The sequence below is a fragment of the Cryptomeria japonica genome, chromosome 2, assembly GCF_030272615.1.
Source record: "Cryptomeria japonica chromosome 2, Sugi_1.0, whole genome shotgun sequence".
NCBI classification, from domain to species: domain Eukaryota; kingdom Viridiplantae; phylum Streptophyta; class Pinopsida; order Cupressales; family Cupressaceae; genus Cryptomeria; species Cryptomeria japonica.
This window is the reverse complement of record NC_081406.1, coordinates 667,576,428-667,600,669: the sequence shown is the minus strand read 5'-3', so window position 1 is coordinate 667,600,669 and position 24,242 is coordinate 667,576,428.

The window sequence follows — 24,242 nt, the reverse complement described above, 5'->3', positions numbered from 1 at the left end:
ATGATAGGAATGATAGATATGAGAAGCATGAGAGATATGATAAGCCTTAAAATCCTAACCAGAAGTATAGGAATCAAAAGAACTATTATTATGTTGCAAAGGAAGGTATTACAAATGAGTAATTAGAAGGAGATGAAGTTGTGTTTATTGCCATTAAGGAAGATAGACTTGTACATGTTGGTTCCACAAGCTACATATTGAGGAGAAAGCTTTAGCTACTAAAGTTGAAGAGAAAGATGAATGGGTGATATACAATAGTTGTTCACATCATATGACTGGTGATAAAAGAAAATTTGTAAGTATGGAAAGGTATGATGATGGAATAGTAAGATTTGGAGATGACAAATCCTATGTGATCCATGGAAGAGGATCTATTTCTTTTGATGATAAACATAACACCGATGATGTCTTGTATGTTAAAGGTTTGAAGAATAATCTTTTGAGTGTTGGATAGATGATTGATAAAGGTTATGATTTAAAATTCAAGAATGGAAAATGGTAGATCCTGTTAGGTCCTGGAGACAACTGAGAGGGGGGGGGTGAATCAGTTGTCTAATAAATTCAAAATAAACAACTTAACCAACTTAATGCTTAATACCGGTAAACTAGTTAAGTATGTTGGTAGACAATGTTAATAGTTAATTGCTATACCAGTAAAGATTAATGCATGAAACATAAACATAAAGTTATCCACAACACATAACATCAATATTTGTATGTGGAAACCCTATAAGGGGAAAAACCACAATGGGAAACCTTACCCACAATCAAATGATACTACTATAGATAGTAAGTGTACATAAATGGGGTCTACACATGCTAAAAGGCCAACAACCTAGAGCTCACTGCTCAATCACAAAATGGGAGTCACACTGACTACAGTTGCATAGTTAAATCCAATAAGAATGTAGTACACAAAATAGCATCTTCATATGCTAGATTTAGTACCAGTGTAATGCTGATATGCTTCTACAAAAACCTAGCTTCACCTTCAAATGATGTCTTCATGTATACCTCTGCTTAATCTCGCTTATACCTTCTCAAAATTCTTTTTCGCATTTCACATTTGATCTTACAAATAAGATCTTACATTTATACCATAACCTAAGACCAATTTTAGTAGGTCGGCTCTACAAGATATTACAATAAAGACTTTTACAAATAATATAATATCTGATGCAATAACTAATTAAACATGTTGGCTTAATGCATTTTAGAACAATAATAAATCATCTCCATAGCGTGCCATACTGATCTGGAAAAAGATAAGCCTGCTGGTGTAACCCTAGGTAACCCTGGACTTATTTGCCAGTAAGAAAATATGCAAATATGAATATACCATTGATTAATTCTTCAAAACAAAGTGTCCACACGATGTCTTTGACATTACCAAGTGTCTTCCATATCATTCCAAGTGTCGGTGATCATTATATCCTATTGGTGAACTATATACCAATAACTGTGCAATAGTTACTTGCTTGCCGGTGAATGTTGCTGGATCTCCAAAGTGCTAGTGTTTTAGTAGGTGTTGACATCAATGACAAAACCATACCAAAATACCAACAATCTCCCCCTTTGTCATTGATGGCAACACAAGATGGAAAAACCATCAAAGTGCCAAAACAGAAATGCCAAATACCAAAAACCAACAATCTCTCCCCCTGGGAGCAACATGTGCTATCAAAGATTTTCAATACCAAACTCTCCTTAAAAGATAATGTGTTTTTCCATAGATATCTCTCCCCCTTTGACATCAAATGCCAAAGTTACAAAAATCAAGTTCATACACAACATACCAATCAATTCAATATACCAACTACCCCTGAGAAGTAGCTTCCTCATCAAAGACTGGAGTAAAAGATTTGTCTTTTAATTCTGCCAGTTGATGACAATCGTCAACTGTCTAAGTCTCTACCGGTGGTGGTATGACTCCAATCTAATCTCTGAGATATTCAAAAGTCTCCTTAGGCAAAGGTTTTGTGAAAATATCTGCAAGTTGTTCTTTAGTATTCACATAAACTAGTTTTATCTCTGTTTCTTCAACTTTTTCCTTTAGAAAATTCAGTTTGATAGAAACATGTTTTGTTTTAGAATGTAATACCGGATTCTTAGATATATCAATTGCTGCAATGTTATCACAATATATAGTAATAGGTTCCTTTCATTTTACCTTTATGTCTTTCAACATTTGCTTAAGCCATATTACCTATGTATAGTTAGTTGCTGCTGCAACATATTATGATTCTGTTGTTGATAAAGATGTACAACTCTATTTCCTACTCAACCAAGAAACTAATCTCTTTCCAAGAAAGAATGCTCCACCGGTGGTTCTCTTTCTATCATCCACATCTCCTACCCAATTTGCATCTGTGTATGCACAAAGATCAAAATTTTCATCTCTAGGATACCATAATCCAAGATTTGCAGTGCCTTGTAAGTACCGAAAAATCCTTTTTACTGTTGATTCATGATTTTCTCTAGGATTACTTTGAAATCTAGAAACAATACATACTGCATTCATAATATCAGGTCTGGTTTGTGTCAAATACAGTAAACCTCCTATCATAGATTTGTATCTAGTTGGATTAATAGGTGTAGATTCATCCCTTTGAGATAATTTTTCATTTGTAGTCATAGGTGTGCTTACTGGTTTAGAGTTCTCCATCCCAAATTTTTTTAGTAACTCTTTCAAGTACTTAGATTGACTCAAAAATATACCTTTGTCAGTCTGTGAAATCTATAATCCTAAAAAGAATTTTACTTCTCCAATCATAGACATTTCAAATTCTTGCTAAATTTTAATAGAAAATTCTTTACATAATCCATCTTCTCCTCCAAAAATTATATCATCAATGAATACTTCTATAATCAAGATGTCATCATTAGTTATTTTGTAATATAAATTGTTGTCTGCATTTCCTTTAGTAAAACCAATCTTTAAAAGATACTTATCCAACCTTACATACCAGGGTCTTGGGGCTTGTTTCAATCCATACAGAGCTTTTCTTAACCTGCAAACCATATCATTGTCATCTATCAAATAAAATCCATCAGGTTGTTCAATATAGACTTCCTCTTCAAGATCTTCATTCAAGAATGCACATTTAATATCCATTTGATAAACTTTGTAGTTCTTGTGAGCTGCAAAGGCCAAGAATAATCTGACTGCCTTAATTATAGCTACCAGTGCAAAGGTTTCATTGTAATCAACTCCTTCTTTCTGAGAATATCCCTTACACACTAGTCTTGCTTTATTTCTGACAACCTTACCATCTTCATTAAGTTTGTTTCTAAATACCCATTTGGTTTCAATTACATTTTTATCTTTAGGTCGGGGAACTAATGTCCAAGTATTATTTTTCTCAATTTGTTCTAATTCTTCTTCCATAGCTTTAATCCAAAATTTATCTTCACATGCCTCATTAACAGACGATGGTTCAATTTGAGAAATAAGACATACCTCTTCATTTGCCAATCTTCCTCTTGTCATAACTTCTTTACATTTGTTTAAAATTATCTGATCTTCAAAATGATTCAATTTTACATACTGGGGTGTCTTAGTTTGCTGTTGTTCTTCAATTACTGTGGAATCCTCTGATGGTGTCAGGGTAACTAGATCTTCATTCTGTACCGGTGGATTTAGTGTAGGTTCATTTGTCACAATTTTTGTTGCCGGTTCAGAGTCTCTATACCTTAAATATCCTCTGAATTGTTCATCAATCTTTACATTTGTACTCTCAACAATTTTCTGCAATCTCTTATTAAAACATCTATATGCCTTTCTCTTAGATGAATAACCAAGAAATATTCCTTCATCACTTCTAGGATCAAATTTGCCAATATACTCATCTATTCTAATATAACATTTACCAAAAATTCTGAAATACTTAAGAGTGGGAGTATTACCAAACCATAGTTCATGAGGGGTCTTACTGGTTTCACCTTTGATGTGAACTTTGTTGAATGTATAGACCATTGTGCTGACTGCTTCTCTCTAATATACATGTGGTAAATTTTCTTCAAATAACATACTTCTTGTTGCATCTTAGATAGTTCTGTTTTTCCTTTCAACAAATCGAGTCTGTTGTGGTGTCCGAGGTGCTGATAGTTGTCTTTTGATTCCATTCACTTCACAGAATGTATTAAAGTCCTTAGATGTGAATTCTCCTCCTTGATCTAATCTTAAACATTTGATTTTCTTACCAATTTCATTTTCAACCATTGCTTTGAACAGTTTGAACTTTCCAAGTGCTTTTGATTTTTCTCTGAGAAAAGTAACCCAACACATTCTAGAATAATCATCAATAATTAGCATGAAATATCTATCACCTTGTAAGCCTTTAGTTCTAGCTGGACCACATAAATCAGTGTGAATCAAATCAAGAGCATTATTGGATTTTTCTAGAATACTTTTGAAACTAGCTCTAACTTGTTTTCCAAATTGACATTCCTTACATATTGTATTATGAGGTTTTACAATTTTAGGTAGATCTCTAACTGGCTTAGAAGTACTGATCTTTATCATGCAATCAAATTTTACATGACATAGTCTCTTATGCCATAACCAACTTTCATCTATATGTCCAATCAAGCATGCCTTTTCACTGTTATTCAAATGAAAGATATTACCTCTAGTATGATTACTGGTTGCAATTTCCAAACCAGTTCTATTCATTATTTTGCATTTTCCATTCTTAAATTGTAACTGAAATCCTTTCTCAACCAATTGACCAACACTCAAAAGATTATGCTTTAATCCTTCAACATAGTAGACATTGTCAATGTTATGCTTACCATCAAGAGATATTGTGCCCTTACCTTTGATTGAATAGGCTTTGTCATCTCCAAATCTTACTAAACCTCCATTGTATTCTTGAAAGTTCAAGAATTTACCTTTGTCTCCTATCATATGATGTGAGCATCCTAAGTCAATGATCCATTCATCCTTTACTTCAACTTTAGCTGCTAAGGCTTGTTCTACTGGTTGAGCAGTAGGTGTCGGTTGATCTTCTGTTATAGCAACAAAAACCCATCCATTGTCTATTGGATCCTCTTTAGAATCATCAGTCACACCTTCATCAACAATGTAACAAGATTTGTCTTTGTTCTTCTTAAATATGTATCTCTGATATTCAGGATTAGGCTTGTATGTTCTTCTAGCTTTTTCTCTTAATCTAGCATGTCTATCAGGGCATCTCAAAGCCATATGACCAATCTTATTGCAGTTAAAACATTTAAAGGGTGCTTTACCTTCATACTTACTTCCAACTAGACCTTTTGGCATTTTCCTTGCAAATAGTGCTTCAAGTTCTTCAAGTTCTTCATTCTTCTTCCTAGTTTCTTCAAGTTCTCTTGCATAAAAGGCTTTCCAATCTGACTTGTCAAATGATGGAGCAGATGATGTTGATTCTCTAAAGACCAAATCTATCTTTATAGTAGTAATAGGACAAAATTCCTCAATTTCAAAGGCTGAAAGTTTTCCAATCAATGTATCCCTAGTTACTGATGTATTAGGCATTGTTCTTAACTCATTTATAGCAGTAACCTTCATTTTATATGCTGGTGGCAATCCTCTTAAGATTTTTGAAACAATTTCATCCTCACTCAAGGTTCCTCCACAACATTTAATACCCAAAACAATTTCATTTACTCTTTCCATAAAAGCATAAATCCTTTCATCTTCTTCCATTTTCAGATGTTCATTCCTGACTCGAAAGATTTCAAGTTTTGCAATCTTGACTATGGAATCTCCTTCATTCAATGTTTCCAAATGATCCCAAATAGCTTTAGCAGTAGACCTATCTAATAATCCCAGAATTTGTTGATCTGATAAAGCACTCAAAAGTGCTTCTCTTGCTTTGCAATCATTCTCCTCATCTTTAGCTGAGGTAGTTGGATCGGTCTGACTAGCTACAGTAGTAGTATAACCATTCTTTTTAACTTCCCAGATGTCTTTACCAATGCAATTCAAATGTGTCTCCATCCTGATCTTCCATAACCCATAGTTGGTTCCATCAAGTTTAGGACTATCCTTCCTGAAATAATTAGTAGTCATTGGATCTCCTCAAGTTGTTAAATGTCTGCAAAAGAGGACTAGGCTCTGATACCAATTGTTAGGTCCCGGAGACAACTGAGAGGGGGGGGGGGGTGAATCAGTTGTCTAATAAATTCAAACCAAAACAACTTAACCAACTTAATGCTTAATACTGGTAAACTAGTTAAGTATGCCAGTAGACAGTGTTAACAGTTAATTGCTATACCGGTAAAGATTAATGCATGAAACATAAACATAAAGTTATCCACAACACATAACACCAATATTTGTACGTGGAAACCCTATAAGGGGAAAAACCATGGTGGGAAACCTTACCCACAATCAGATGATACTACTGTATATAGTAAGTGTACATAAATGGGGTCTGCACATGCAAAAAGGCCAACATCGTAGAGCTCACTACTTAATCACAAAATGGGAGTCACACTGACTATAGTTGGATAGTTAAATCCAATAAGAATGTATTGCACAAAATAGCATCTTCATATGCTAGATTCAGTACCGGTGTAATGTTGATATGCTTCTACAAAAACCTAGCTTCACCTTTAGATGATGTCTTTGTGTATACCTCTACTTAATCTCACATATACCTTCTCACAATTCTTTTTTACATTTCACATTCGATCTTACAAATAAGATCTTACATTTATACCATAACCTAAAACAAATTTTAGTAGGTCAGCTCTGCAAGATATTACAATAAAAACTTTTACAAATAATATAATATCTGATGCAATAACTGATTAAACATGTTGGCTAAATGCATTTTAGAACAATAATAAATCATCTTCATAGCGTGCCATGCTGATCTGGAAAAGATAAGCCTGCCGGTGTAACCCTAGGTAACCCTGGACCTATTTGCCAGTAAAAGCAAATATGCAAATATGAATATACCATTGATTAATTCTTCAAAACAAAGTGTCCACATGATGTGTTTGACATTACCAAGTGTCTTCCATATCATTCCAAGTGTCGGTGATCATTATATCCTGTTGGTGAACTATATACTAGCAACTGTGAAATAGTTACTTGCTTGTCAGTGAATGCTTCTAGATCTCCAAAGTGCTAGTGTTTTAGTAGGTGTTGACATCAATGACAAAACCATACCAAAATACCAACAAATCCTAAATGCCTCTAGTATAGGGATTGCATCTAGAACTAAGACAAAAGGTAAATATTTTTATTTGAATTTCAGTGAAAAAAGTTGTTTGATTTCCCAGATTGATGAGAGATGGTTGTGGCATAGGAGAATGTATCATGTAAACTTTGATTCAATGGTTAAGATATATTCCACACAAGTTGTTAGAGATTTGCTTAAAATTGTTAAGCTTGCTATTCTAGTATGTAAGGAATGTCAGTTGGGTAAGCAAACAATAATTTCTTTCAAGAGTAAACAATATACATCAAATGATTTGCTAGATCTTGTGCATATTGACCTATGTGGACCTACAAATGTTAGAAGTGTGCAGGGTGATGTATACCTTATGCTCCTAATTGATGATTATTCCAAGATGATGTGGGTTATCTTTTTCAAGGAAAAATCATAAGCATTGGAAAAATTCAAGATATTCAAAGCTAAGGTGGAGACTAAGTCTGGTTTGAAGGTAAAGTGTCTGAGATCTAATAGAGGTGGAGAATTTTGTTCTGGTGAGTTCAATTCATTTTGTGAGAAGTATGGGATTAGAAGATAATTATCTGCTCCTATAACCCCTCAGTAGAATGGAGTTGTTGAAAGGAAGAACAAACATTATCTTAGATGCTGCAACGACTATGCTGATTGAAGGGAATGTTTTGAATATCTACTAAAGAGAAGATATTAGCACTATTGTTTACACATTCAATAGAGTTCACATCAAAGGTGATACCTGTAAGACCCCTTATAAGTTATGGTTTGGTCATGTTCTTAATATGAGATATTTTAGGGTATTTGCTATCAAATGTTATATCAAGAGAGATGGGGATATATGAAACTTTGATGCTCGAAGTGATGAAGGGATTTTCTTGAGATATTCTACAAAAAAAAAACCTATCAGTGCTGCAATAAGAGACTGAGAAAGATAGTGGAAAGTGAAAATGTGAAGGTGGATGAGAACCTAGGGAAAGAGATTAGAGAATGTGGTTATGATGATGGACAACATGTTGTTTAGCTCCTGTTCAGACTGAAGAACCTAAGCATAATGATCCGGTAGAGATAGTTAACCTGGATGTTGTTGCTGCCAATGAAGAGGTGCGAGAACCTGATAGTCAAAACAATAGGAAGACCTTGAGGTGTGTAATATTTAAACATTATGAAAAATTAGATTATTGGTGATAAGAATAAAGGTGTAATTACTAGAAGAAGGTTAGCCGCTGAATAAGTACGCTTGATTGCTAAAGTTGAACCTAACGATTTTGTTGAAGCTTGTAAATATGAAAATTGGATGAGAGCTATGGAAGAAGAACTAGATTAGATTGAAATGAACAACACATGGGAACTCGTTCCTAGACCTAAGGATAAGAATGTTATTGGTACTAAATGGTATTCAGAAACAAATTGAATGAAACTGTTGAAGTTGTCAAAAATAAAGCTAAGTGGTTTGCAAAGGGTATTGCTAGAAAGAAGGAATTGATTATGAGGATAATTTTTTTCTGTTGGGCAGACTTGAAGTTGTTTGATTATTGCTTGCATATGCTACTTATAAATATTTCAAGGATGTCAAATCTACCTTTTCGAATGGTGATCTTGAGGAAGAAGTCTACATTGAGCAACCTAGTGGTTTTTCATTATCAGATGATGGAGACATGGTATGTAAGTTGAAGAAATCTCTTTATGGATTGAATCAAGCCCCTGGAGAGTGGTATGCTATACTAGATAAGTATTTATTGAAATTGGGATTTAGTAAAGGTGTTGTTGATAGTAATCTGTATTTTAAGATAGAGAATGGTAATATCTTGATTGTTGAAGTCTTTGATGATGATATTATCTTTGGAGGTGATGATGACTTGAGTATGAAGTTTGTCGGTGATATGCAAAAATAATTTGAGATGTCTATGATAGGAGAGATGGAATTTTTCTTAGGTTTGCAGATTTCACAGACTAGAAAAGGTATATTCATATATCATACTAAATATATGAAGGAGTTTCTAGAGAAGTTTGGGATAGATGAATCCAAACCGGTTGGAACTCCTATGGTGACAGGTTATAAATTATCTAAGGATGATGAATCTCCAAACACTAATCATAGTTTGTACAAATCTATGGTTGGTGGACTCTTATATCTTACTTAGACTAGACCAAACATTATGCATGATGTGTGCATAGCTGCTAGATATCAAGTTGATCTGAAAGAGTCTCATGTCATTGTTGTTAAGAGGATATTCAGATACTTGAAGGGATCTATGAATTATGGACCGTGGTATTTGAGGAATGATGATTTCATGTAATGTGCTTACACTGATGCATATTGGGATGGTGATGTTGATGAACAGAAGAGCACTATCGGTGGATAATTCTTCTTGGGAAAGAAATTGGTTTCATGGGCTAGTAAGAAACAAGATTCAATGTCCCTATCTATTGTTCAAGTTGAGTATATTGTTGCTGCTAGTAATTGCACTCAGGTAGTCTAGATGAAGCAAATGTTGAAGGATATCAAAGTTATTTATGATGAACCTATTGTCATTTATTATGACAATTCCTGTGCTATTAATATGTCAAATAATCTAGTGCAACATTCAAAGACTAAGCATGTGTTAATTAAACATCATTACTTGAGAGAGCAAGTCAATGAAGAGAAGGTGAAGCTAGAGTATGTATCTACAAGGTAACAAATAGCTGATATTTTCACTAACCCTTTGCCTGCAGATACATTTGTCTATTTGAGAGACAAGTTAGAGGTATCTACCTTTCCTAATGAGAACTAGATGCATTGAATTGCATCAATCTGGTGGACTTCAGAGTCTTATCCGTTTATCTAGACTAGTGAGGTGTGTTGGTATTTTGGTATGGTTTTGTCATTGATGTCAACACCTACTAAAACACTAGTACTCTGGAGATCCAGCAACATTCACTGACAAGCAAGTAACTATTGCACAGTTATTGGTATATGGTTCACCGGCAGGATATAATGATCATCGGCACTTGGAATGATATGGAAGACGCCTGATAATGTTGAAGACATCATGTGGACACTTTGTTTTGAAGAATTAATCATTGGTATATTCATACTTGCATATTTGCTTTTACTAGCAAATAGGTCCAGGGTTATCTAGGGTTTCACCTGCAGGTTTATCTTTTCTAGATCAGCATAGCACGCCTTGAAGATGATTTATTATTGTTGTAAATGCATTGAGCCGACATGTTTAATCAGTTATTACATCGGATATTATATTGATTGTAAAATGTTTTTATTGTAATATCTTGTAGAGCCGACCTACTAAAATTGGTCCTAGGTTATGGTATAAATGTAAGATCTTATTTGTAAGATCAAATGTGGAATGCAAAAAATAATTGTGTGAAGGTATATGTGAGATTAAGCAGAGGTATACACGAAGACATCATTTGAAGGTGAAACTAGGTTTTTGTGAAAGCATATCAGCATTACACCGGTACTAAATCCAGCATATGAATATGTTATTTTGTGCAGTACATTCTTATTGGATTTAACCATCCAACTATAGTTAGTGTGACTCCCATTTTGTGATTGAGCAGTGAGCTCTAGGTTGTTGGCCTTTCTGCATGTGCAGACCCCATTTATGTACACTTACTATCTACAGTAGTATCATCTGATTGTGGGTAAGGTTTCCCACCATGGTTTTTACCCTTACAGGGTTTCCATGTACAAATACTGGTGTTATGTGTTGTGGATGACTTTGTATTTATGTTTCATCCATTAATCTTTACAGGTATAGCAATTTATTATTAACACTGTCTACCGACATACTTAACTGGTTTACCGATATTAAGCATTAAGTTGGTTAAGTAGTTTTTGGTTTAAATTTATTAGACAACTGATTCACTCCCCCCCGCTCTCAATTGTCTCTGGGACCTAACAATTGGTATCAGAGCTTAGTCCTCTTTTTGCAGAAGTTTAACAACTTGAGGAGATCCAATGTGTACTAATTATTTTAGGAAGGACAGTCCTAAACTTGATGAAACCAACTATGGAATATGGAAGATCAGAATGGAAAAACATCTGAATTGCATTGGTAAAGACATCTGGGAAGCTACAAAGAATGGTTATACTACTGTTGTAGCTGGTCAGACTACTCCAACTACCTTATCTAAAGATGAGGAGAATGATTGCAAAGCAAGAGAAACACTTTTAAGTGCATTATCAGATCAACAAATCATGGGATTATCAGATAGGTCTACTACTAAAGCTATTTGGGATCATTTGGAAACACTGAATGAAGGAGATTCTACAGTCAAGATTGCAAAACTTGAAAGCTTCCGTGTCAGGTATGAACATCTGAAAATGGAAGAAGATGAAAGGATTTATGCTTTTATGGAAAGAGTAAATGAAATTGTTTTGGGTATTAAATGTTGTGGAGGAACCTTGAGTGAGGATGAAATTGTTTCAAAAATCTTAAGAGGATTGCCACCGACATATAAAATGAAGGTTACTACTATAAATGAGTTGAGAAGAATGCCTAATACATTAGTAACAAGGGATACATTGATTGGAAAACTTTTAGCTTTTGAAATTGAGGAATTTGGCCCTGTTGCTACTATAAAGATAGATTTGGCCTTCAATGCATCAACATCGTCTACTCCATCATTTGATAGATCAGATTGGAAAGCCTTTTATGCAAGAGAACTTGAAGAAACTAGGAAGGAGAATGAAGAGCTTGAAGAACTTGAAGCACTATTTGCAAGGAAAATGCCAAAAGGTCTAGTTGGAAGTAAGTATGAAGGTAAAGCACCCTTTAAATTTTTTAACTGCAATAAGATTGGTCATATGGCTTTGAGATGCCCTGATAGACATGCTAGATTAAGAGAAGAAGCTAGAAGAACATACAAGCCTAATCCTGAATATCAGAGATACAGATTTAAGAAGAACAAAGACAAATCTTGTTACATTGTTGATGAAGGTGTGACTGATGATTCTGATAAGGATCCAACAGACAATGGATGGGTTTTTGTTGCTATAATAGAAGATCAACCGGCACCTACTGCTCAACCAATAGAACAAGCCCTAGCAGCTAAAGTTGAAGTAAAGGATGAATGGATCATTGACTTAGGATGCTCACATCATATGATAGGAGACAAAGGTAAATTCTTGAACTTTCAAGAATACAATGGAGGTTTAGTAAGATTTGGAGATGACAAAGTCTGCTTAATCAAAGGTAAGGGTACAATATCTCTTGATGGTAAGCATAACACTGACAATGTCTACTATGTTGAAGGATTAAAACATAATATTTTAAGTGTTGGCCAATTGGTTGAGAAAGGATTTCAGTTACAATTAAAGAATTGAAAATGCAAAATCATGAATAGAACTGGTTTGGAAATTGCAACTGGTAATCAGACTAGAGGTAATATGTCTCATTTGAATAATAGTGAAAAGGCATGCTTGATTGCACATATAGATGAAAGTTGGTTATGGCATAAGAGACTCTGTCATGTAAACTTTGATTGCATTGTGAAGATCAGTACTTCTAAGGCAGTTAGAGATCTACCTAAAATTGTCAAACCTCATAATACCATTTGTAAGGAATGTCAATTTGGAAAACAAGTTAGAGCTAGTTTCAAAAGTATTCCAGAAAAATCCAATAATGCTCTTGATTTGATTCACACTGATTTTTGTGGTCCAGCTAGAACTAAAAGCTTACAAGGTGATAGATATTTCATGCTAATTATTGATGATTATTCTAGAATGTGTTGGGTTACTTTTCTCAAAGAAAAATTAGAATCACTTGGAAAGTTTAAACTGTTCAAAGCAATGGTTGAAAATGAAACCGATAATAAAATCAAATGTTTAAGATCAGATCAAGGAGGAGAATTCACATCTAAGGACTTTAATACATTCTGTGAAGTGAATGGAATCAGAAGATAGTTATCAACACCTTGGACACCATAGCAGAATGGAGTTGTTGAAAGGAAAAACATATCTATCTTGGATGCAGCAAGAAGCATGTTATCAGAAGCAAATCTACCACATGTGTATTGGAGAGAAGTAGTCAGCACAACCATCTATACATTCAACAAAGTTCACATCAAAGGTGAAACCGGTAAGACCCCTCATGAACTATGGTTTGGTAATACTCCTACTCTTAAGTATTTCAGAATTTTTGGAAGTAAATGTTATATTAGAAGAGATGAGTATATTGGAAAATTTGATCCTAGAAGTGATGAAGGAATATTTCTTGGTTATTCATCTAAGAGCAAGGCATATGGATGTTTTAACAAGAGATTGCAAAAAATTGTTGAGAGTACAAATTTAAAGACTGATGAACAATTCAGAGGAACTTCAAGGTATATAGACTTTGAACCGGCAGCAGAAATTGTGACAAATGAACCTACACTTAATCCATGGGTATAGAATGAAGATCCAATTACCCTGATACCATCAGAGGATTCCACAGTAATTGAAGAACAACAACAAACTAAGACACCTCGGTATGTAAGATTGAATCATTTTGAAGATTAGATAATTGGAAACAAATTTAAAGGAGTTATGACAAGAGGAAGATTGGCAAACGAAGAGGTATGTCTTATTTCTCAAATTTAACATCATCTGTTAATGAGGCATGTGAAGATAAATTTTGGATTAAAGCTATGGAAGAAGAATTAGGACAAATTGAGAAAAATAATACTTGGACATTAGTTCCTCGGCCTAAAGATAAAAATGTAATTGGAACTAAATGGGTATTTAGAAACAAACTTAATGAAGATGGTAAGGTTGTCAGAAATAAAGCAAGACTAGTGTGTAAGGGATATTCTCAGAAAGAAGGAGTTGACTACAATGAAACCTTTGCACCAATAGCTAGAATTGAGGCAGTCAGATTATTCTTGGCTTTTGCAACTCACAAGAACTACAAAGTTTATCAAATGGATATTAAATGTGCATTCTTGAATGGAGATCTTGAAGAGGAAGTCTATATTGAACAACCTGATGGATTTTCTTTGACAGATGACAATGATATGGTTTGCATGTTAAGAAAAGCTCTGTTTGGATTGAAACAAGCCCCAAGAGCTTGGTATGCAAGGTTGGATAAGTATCTTTTAAAGATTGGTTTTACTAAAGGAAATGTAGACAACAATTTATATTACAAGATAGCTAATGATGTCATCTAGATTATAGAAGTATTCATTGATGATATAATTTTTGGAGGAAAAGATGGATTATGTAAGGAATTTTCTATTAAAATGTAGCAAGAATATGAAATGTCTATGATTGGAGAAATAAAATTCTTTTTAGGATTGCAGATTTCACAGATTAATAAAGTTATATCTTTGAGTCAATCCAAGTACCTGAAAGAGTTACTAAAGAAATTTGGAATGGAGAACTCTAAACCAATAAGCACACCTATGACTACAAATGAAAAATTATCTCAAAGGGATGAATCTAAACCTGTTAATCCAACTAGATACAAATCTATGATAGGAGGTTTACTATAATTGACACAAACCAGACCTGATATTATGAATGCAGTATGTATTGTTTCTAGATTTCAATGTAATCCTAGGGAAAATCATGAATCAGCAGTAAAAAGGATTTTTCGGTACTTACAAGGCACTGCAAATCTTGGATTATGGTATCCTAGAGATGAAAATTTTGATCTATATGCATACACAGATGCAAATTGGGCAGGAGATGTGGATGATAGAAAAAGCACTACTGGCGGAGCATTCGTTCTTGGAAAGAGATTAGTTTCTTGGTTTAGTAAGAAACAGAGTTGTACATCTTTATCAACAGTAGAATCAGAATATGTTGCAGCAGCAACTAACTGTACACAGGTACTATGGCTTAAACAAATATTGAAAGACATAAAGGTAAAATGCAAGGAGCCTATCACTATATATTGTGATAACACTGTAGCAATTGATATATCTAAGAATCTGGTATTACATTCTAAAACAAAACATGTTTCTATCAAACTGAATTTTCTAAAGGAAAAAGTTGAAGAAAAGGAGATAAAACTAGTTTATGTGAATACTAAAGAACAGCTTGCAGATATTTTCACAAAACCTTTGCCTAAGGAGACTTTTGAATATCTCAAAGATCAGCTTGGAGTAATACCACCAGCATTAGAAACTTAGACAGTTGATGATTGTCATCAACTGGCAGAATTGAAAGACAAATCTTTTACTCCACTCTTTGATGAGGAAGCTACTTCTCAGGGGGAGTAACTGGTATATTGAATTGATTGGTATTTTGTATGTGAACTTGGTCTTACTATAACTTTGGCATTTCATGTCAAAGGGGGAGAGATATCTATGAAAAAACACATTATCTTTTGGAGAAATTGGTATGAAAATCTTTAGATAAAAACATGTTGTTCCCAGGGGGAGAGATTGTTGTTTAAAGGAGATTGTTGGTTTTTGGTTTTTGGCATTTCTGTTTTGGTACTTTGATGGTTTTTCCATCTTGTGTTGCCGTCAATGCCAAAGGGGGAGATTGTTGGCATTTTGGTATGGTTTTGTTATTGATGTCAACACCTACTAAAACACTAGTACTCTGGAGATCCAGCAACATTCACCAGCAAGCAAGTAACTATTGCACAGTTACTGGTATATGGTTCACCGGCAGGATATAATGATCACTGATACTTGGAATGCTATGGAAGACACCTAGTAATGTTGAAGACATCGTGTGGACACTTTGTTTTGAAGAATTAATCATTGGTATATTCATACTTGCATATTTGCTTTTACCGACAAATAGGTCCAGGGTTATCTAGGGTTTCACCAGCACGTTTATCTTTTCCAGATCAGCATGCCTTGAAGATGATTTATTATTGTTGTAAATGCATTAAGCTGACATGTTTAATCAGTTATTGCATTAGATATTATATTGATTGTAAAATGTTTTTATTGTAATATCTTGTAGAGCCGACCTACTAAAATTGGTCTTAGGTTATGGTATAAATGTAAGATCTTATTTGTAAGATCAAATGTGGAATGCAAAAGAGAATTGTGTGAAGGTATATGCGAGATTAAGCAGAGGTATACACAAAGACATCATTTGAAGGTGAAGCTAGGTTTTTGTGAAAGCATATCAGCATTACACCGGTATTGAATCCAGCATATGAAGATGCTATTTTGTGTAGTACATTCTTATTGGATTTAACCATCCAACTGTAGTTAGTGTGACTCCCATTTTGTGATTGAGCAGTGAGCTCTAGGCTGTTGGCCTTTCTGCATGTGCAGACCCCATTTATGTACACTTACTATCTGTAGTAGTATCATCTGATTATGGGTAAGGTTTCCCACCTAGTTTTTCCCCTTATAGGGTTTACACGTACAAATACGGGTGTTATGTGTTGTGGATGACTTTGTATTTATGTTTCATGCATTAATCTTTACCGGTATAACAATTTACTGTTAACATTGTCTACCGGCATACTTAACTGGTTCACCAGTGTAGACACCCAAAATTGTCCAGTCTAATTAAATAAATATTTTATTTATTTAATTATCTAAGCTTAATTCTTCTATTAATTAAATAAATCTTTATCTATTTAATTAATTCATTTATCCTCTTCTAGCCTTATTTCTCATTTAAATAAATACATTTATTTATTTAAATTATCCTTTTCCTAAATTAAATAAATATTTTATTTATTTAATTATCTCACTTCTTCTATTAATTATATAAATCTTTATTTATTTAATTAATTCATTAACCTTTTCTACCCATGACACATGTCATTCATCTCTTAATTCATACACTACCTATCCCTTTCATTATTTTATTATTTCTTTTACCTACCCTCTAATCATAGCTGACCTCCTTTTACACCTCTCAATCTTATCCCTCCATTTCATATAGTGTCTTCTATATAAGGAGATGCTTCCTTCATTATCAAACCCTAACTACTTGATCAATTGACTACTTGGCATATGCGATCCTACTTGCAACCACATTTCTGTTCTTTGTTGAGCTCTTGTGCACACATAAAATCTGAGAGCAAATATATCAAGCAAGATCAATGGAGATAGGAAGAATGGAGATCCAAACCCTATTGGACATGTGATGGTATAATCTTTGTGATTTCATTTCATTTGCATTGTCTTAGGTAATCTTCATATGTTATGGTGGATCTTTGTTGTTGTTAGGCTAGGGTTTTGTGGTTGAATTCATTTAGCCTTTCAATATCGATATTATTGTTATCCATTTTCAGCATATACATTTTGGCATGCCCCATGGGACATAGATTTTTGTTAGATCTATGTTTTTTTTGCAGATTTTTCTAACCCTATATTGTTGTTTTGTAAAACAATTTGGAGAATAATCTTGTGCAGCTAGGGTTTTGGACACAAAATTAAGATCTTGGAGAGATTTGATTATATCTCACAAACGGTGTGGAAATTTTGCACCAAATTTTTTTTGCAGGTTGAAGAAAGTATCAGGAGCTCTCAATCCAAAATTCAGAATTTTTAGAGCACATTTTCATTTTCTATGAATTTTTTATGATTTTTCATAAAAAAATTAATTTTGAGAGCAAATGAGAGAATTTTTCAGATTTTCTTACATTTTTGGAAATCTCTCATAATTATAAATAGGATCTATTGTTTGTGATTTTAATTTTGATGCAAAATATTTCCCTAAAAATTGGATCTTTAAAAATTATGGTTTTTCCTTATTTTGATTAGATCTCACAAACGGCTTCGAATTTTGACATCAAATTGTTTTTGCAGGTCAAGAAAAGTATTAAAAGGATTCAATAAAAATTTCAGATTTTTTGGATCATTTTGTCAATTCATAAAAAATTAATTTTGAGAGCAAATTAGCAAAGTTTTGGGATTTTCTTACATTTTTTGAAATATCTTAGAATTATACATAGGATATGTTCTTTGTGATTTTAAATTTCATGCAAAATTATTCCTCAAAAATCAGATCTTTGAAAATTAGGGTTTTGCATTATTTTACTCATATCTCACAAACTGCTTAGATTTGTTGTAGAAATTTTTTTATGCAAGTTTGGAAGACCATCAGGACTCTCCAGTAAAAATTTCAGATTTTTTGGATCGATTTTGCATTTTATATGAATTTTTTTTGATGTTTCATAAAAAATTAATTTTTGGAGCAAATTAGCAAATTTTTTGGATTTTCTTACATTTCTGGAAATCTCTTGAAATTTTACAGGTGGTCTTTTTTTATGATAAATCAGATCTTTGAATTGGTCAACAAAATGCATTGTTGAAGGCCCCTATTTCACAAAGTCTTTTGGATCTAAAATTTACCTAACTTGTGTGCTTGCAAGAAAGGGTGATTATTTCGAATAATCCAAACTACTAATAAATCTTTGTTGCAAGTCCTTGGCATGGGTTTTTGGATTTTTATTGTGTGCCTTGTTTTCATAGACTAGCAAACACTTCAATTGGTGCACTAAAATTGAATCATTGTCTTTTGTGTCTTGAGCAATAGGCTCTTTTTGTTTAATCTTTAGAGGGCCTATCTTCCTGTGCGGTCATTAGGACTACTAGTGAGAAGAGAACGACCCAAGTGGTAGCGAGGAAAACCCACCTCTTCCGAACCACTATAAACAATTGTATTCATGGTGAAAACTATGGATAACATGTGCTGATTAGTTCATACAAACACTATGTCTCCCCATAAACCTGTTTGATCAAATTTATTTGATCAGTTGTAGGGCGTAACCCCTACTGGCTGGGAGCTTTCTGTATTTATAGAGCTGAAAGTGTCACATGTATGGCCACAGGAGCGGATGCCCTTACTAGACCCTTTTTGTTTTAGAAGCCAAAATCCTTCTAGTTGTTAAGGCAGGAGGTCGGACCTCTGGTAGCAGCCCACACACATACAGTTCTTAGTAGAGATACAAAGTTTGCCACGGGGAGTTTTTGTGGGGACTGATGCTTGGCTGACCTGAGAAGTGAGTGCCGAGGGCGGAGCCAGTGAGGTCAAGCATCTAAGTAATTGCTCTGAATAGCGTAGCCTCAGGGGTAAAACCCCATGTGAGATCAACAACTATTGTCTTGGCTAGCCATAAGAATTGTGCTTGACTTATTTTAAACATTTAAACATTCAACGACCAAACAACAAAACATTGTGTCTTCAAGTGTATGCAAAATATTTTTACATCAAACAACACACTTTTTGGAGTCATTTTGAGTCTAGACACTTGCAAACATTGGGTCTTCATCAACATTGTGTCCTCTTGTCATGAAAAATAGTCAAACAGTTAGATTTGGTCACAACAAAAACAACTTCACAAATTGGAAAAAATTGCACAAATTTTGTAGAAACACGTCTGTGTCTGACATAATAGCGTCTGTGTTGTATAACCACATCTGTGAAGGGCAGAAATGCATCTGTATTCCCAGAATCAATAGTACATTTTACAAAAATCTCATAAATGCATCTGTGTTAAATAGAACCATGTCTATGTTAGGAATCGCATCTGTGCAGTATATAGGTGCGTCTGTGTTCAGCATTGAAAAACTTTTCCAGTCCAGCAAACAAACACAATCAGTTTTAGAATTCTTGAGCTTCCTAGGTTGTTTCTCCAGGTTTCATTTAGCATTCAACCTATCTTTGGGTCTCACAAAGTCCATCATTGCTTCGCATCTTACATTACGTTCACATTTGTCTACACTTGAGTCAAAAGGTCACTTGCTTGTCCTCATCTTACTTTGTCAACACACTACATACAACAATACTTTGTTAAGTGGTCCCTCATCAAGGTCTATCACCTTTGGGTCTCATTTGGTTTTACTTAGAGTCAAGGTCAACTTACCTCATCAAGAGAAACTATCCTCTCTTTGGAAGTCACACCTACTCTACTACATACATACTTGGTCTTACATTTTGGACATTGCAAGTAAACCTCAAATTCATTTACATTCCATCCAACCCTTGGTCTTCCATACTTTTTCCATTTTCATCTAGTCTCACACATCTCAGTCAATACCTAGTTCATGGTTGAAACTCGTTCCCAAAAATCTAGGAGAGAAACTAAAGAGCCTACGAGTCCACAAACATGAGTTCTTATGAGTATGACAATGATATCTTTTTAAATTCTGATCATACTACATTAGCTAACATGGATGCCTATAGAAACATTCCAAATGTTGAGAGCATGGACACTACAAACAACAATGATACACACAATTATGATATGAACACCTTTTCAGTACATTCAGTAGATGTGGAAGAATCCATTATGGATCCCCGTTTCAATCGATTGGTTGAGGAAATAATGAGGAGGGATAGACAATACTTCTTACAAATGATGGCACAAAGTGGAGCCAAGATACCTCATGATTTTGACATGTCTCATATAATGGAAAATCAACCTTTGCAACAACCTCACTCCAACATGGATCAAAGGAGGCCTAATAGTGGAGGCAATAGACGACCACATCTTATCCCTGAATCACCATCATCTTTGTTTCAAAAACTAGAGGTCCCACATACACATCGTCAAGAATATGATACTCACCTTCGTAGACCATTATGGAAGTCTTATGCAGAGAAATATGCTCAATCACATATCAATGCTAAGGATCAACCACCAAAGCAATTGGATATTCAAAGGCATGCTCAAAATTTGGATACAAGGAAACCCCATGTCAAATTTCAGGGAAACACATTAGAACATGACATGCCTGTAGAGTATGGTATACATGGACAAAATAGATATTTCATTCCTCAACATGAATCTATACCAAGTGGTCCATATATGCAGCATCACTATAGACCTCCTCCATATGAACATGTGTATGATCAATATCATCCATATATGCAACATGCTCCTCCTCCAATTGGTGCCTCAAGCATAGGGTATGGTCCAAGAAGTCGATCTCCACCTAAGAGAAATTTGGAGCAACAAATCAGGGACTTACAAAAGAAAATGGAGGACATAAATACACCAAAGCCAACATACACAATGAGAGACATATGTCCTTATCCATTTGACAAGAGCATTCCAATGCCTCCTTTTCCTACACACTTTGTGACCCCTAAATTTGATAAGTATAGAGGAAAGGGGGATCCTAAGGCACACATAAGACAGTTTTTCACAGCTTGCATTGAGGTAGTAGTAGAAGAGACATATTTGATGAGATTATTCCCACAAAGCCTAGTTGATCAAGTTATGGAATGGTTCTCCCAACTCCCACCTGGTATTAAGTCATGGGGTGATCTAGCAGAGGCATTTATTCAACATTTCTCCTACAACATAGAGATAGACATATCAGTCACTACTTTGTGCAACACCAAGCAAAAAGAGGGAGAGTCTTTTGCATCATTTTTACAAAGATGGAGGAATCTAGCCAGTAGATGCTCTTGTGAAATTCCACAAAAACAAATGGTAGAGATGTTTACCTAGAATGTTAACAAAGACATTGGTTATGATTTAAGAAAAGCTTGTTTGTCCACCTTTAAGGACGTCATTGAAAAAGGCTTAGCAATAGAGAAGGTCCTAATTGAACATGGAGTCATTAAGATATTCAAGGAAAACAAAGATGACTTTAAAGGAAAAGACAAGCCAAGATTTTGGAATAAAAACAAGAACACAGTCAATGATGGTGTTGTTGATACCAACATAGTACAACCAAAAATCATTTTTTCTGGATCAAGTTCTACAAACAATCAAGTGAATACTCAAACAACTTCTAAATCACGAAGGAAGTATACTCCATTGGGAGAACCACTTGAGTCAGTTTTCAAGAAGCTAGTGGCAAACAAAGTAATCACAATTCCAGATTTTCCTCCATATGAACCAAAGGCTAAACCAAATTGGTGGAATGATGATGAGTATTGTGAATTTCATAAGAGCAAGGGTCATAAGATAGGAAATTGTCATTGACTGAAGAACGTCATACAAGATCTCATTGATAGAGGTGACATTGAGATTGAAGGACACTCATCCAATCAAGAACATGAGATGTTTAAGGAACCATTCCCAAAACATGACAAAGGAAAAGCTAAAGCCACAGATGACCAAACCAACTATACCAGAGCATCCTATAACTATGATTCAACTATCAATCACATCTTGATGGACAATTATGTCTCTACCATTATCATCAAGAATAAAACACCTGAGAATTCTACCCAAAGACCTAAGATTGTCCTAAAAGGCGTTGGATCTTCTTCCGAACCTATCTCTGAATGTAATGTCACAACTCGTCAAGGTAAATTTACTTTGCAAGGTGCTCCATCTAAAAACACTGCTTCTTCATCAACCAAGCCTGAATACGACCTTGTAGAATAGTTAGGGAAGACACCTGTGCTTATCTGCATCCTTGAGCTCTTACGCATATCCTCCGCACATAAAGCTATTCTTGATAAAATCTTGAGAGACACTGCTATCCCCACTAATCTGAATGTGGATCAATTTCAAGCCATGGTGGGATACCTTTCCATTCCACACTCCCTTACATTCATAGAAGCCGATGACGCCTCCATAAGTCAGCCACATAATGCACCTTTACACATTGAAGCCTTCATACACAAACATCAAATAAAATGAGTCCTGATAGATGGAGGAGCAGGTCTGAACATTTGTACATTGAGAACTATTAAACAATTGGGATATTTTGATAAAGCTGTGAATTCTACAAACAAAATTACCATCAAAGCATATGATGATGAAGAGCGATCTTCGAAAGGCACAGTCACCTTTCCCCTCAAAGTTGGGCCAGTTACAAAGGATGTGGTTTGTCAAGTCCTTGATCTAGATCGCACATACAACATACTCTTGGGACGTCCTTGGATTCATGAGATGAGCGCAGTACCATCTACATATCATCGATGCATCAAGTTTCCACACAATGGAGTTGAAGTGACTGTCAAAGCTGACCCAAATCCATTCATATATTGCAACAATCTGTGACCTAGATTAGGAATAACAATACCAGTCAATCGAGAGGCTATTCCATCTTCAGCATATGTGGATCCAAAATCCTTGAAAGCTTCTACATCAAAACAAACAGAGATCAAAGAAAAGTTCAAGTTTAAAGACCTGGGATGTGGTGAGTATATATTTCATGTTGATCAACTCCCATTATCTCCTAAGACATTCAGTCGACTGGAACAATCTATAAACAATTTGCAAGGAATTGGGTATGAACCACCTAGTGTTGTGGCTACTGAGTCTAAATGCAAATCTCCTCTAGTGGTACAAGCATCTTTTGATATCAATAATCCTAAGAGTGGTTCCAACAAAGAATCTATTGAGCATATCACCAAACCTCTTGAGAACTCACATAGCTTTACCATTTCATCCACTCATTCCATTTCTACTTCTCTCCCAGACTTGGATCAACAAGAATTACAAAAGCCCTTACTAGCTGGGGATCAAAAATCATGCTTTGAAAAGAAAAATTTAAAAGTCAAAAATAAAGAAAAGTCCTTTAGTCCAAATCAAAATCAAAAGCTATTGGACTCTACACTAATCAAAGTCAAGGATAAAAATCCTATGAAGCAAAAAGAGCATGAGTTGATCTCCCCTAATATCAAAATAACTGGGGGCAAAAATTCTAAAATTTTAAGTCAAAAAGCATACTTGTTGATCCTAAGTCTCCATCATGCTATCCTACTTTCACTTCTTTTCGCAATCATAAGCCTTCATCACTCATCCACTTGTTCCACACATCCTTTCCCTTCTGGTGATACATCATGGACCTTTAATAGAGCTTCCTCGAGGGACTTTGTTATCAAGGATGCCCAAACTTCTTTAGGTGACACGCATATGGGCCCGTGTAGTCCACACACTAGTAATTCTATCTTAGTTCCTTTATCAAGGAAGACAATCACTCAAGCTACACATCATTCAGTCAAGGAACAATGCAGCTACAATCATAAAGTCAAGCCTCTCACATTTGAGGTAGGTGACTTAGTTCTCAGAGAAAATCCTAAAAATCAGCAAGACAAAGAGAAGGGCAAGTTCGAACCAAATTGGCTTGGTCCTTACATCATTACAGCAGCATATGGATTTGGGGCATATCAGCTCTCAACTATAGAAGGTGAACCTTTGGAGGATCCTATCAATAGCATGCACCTTCCCAGGTTCTACA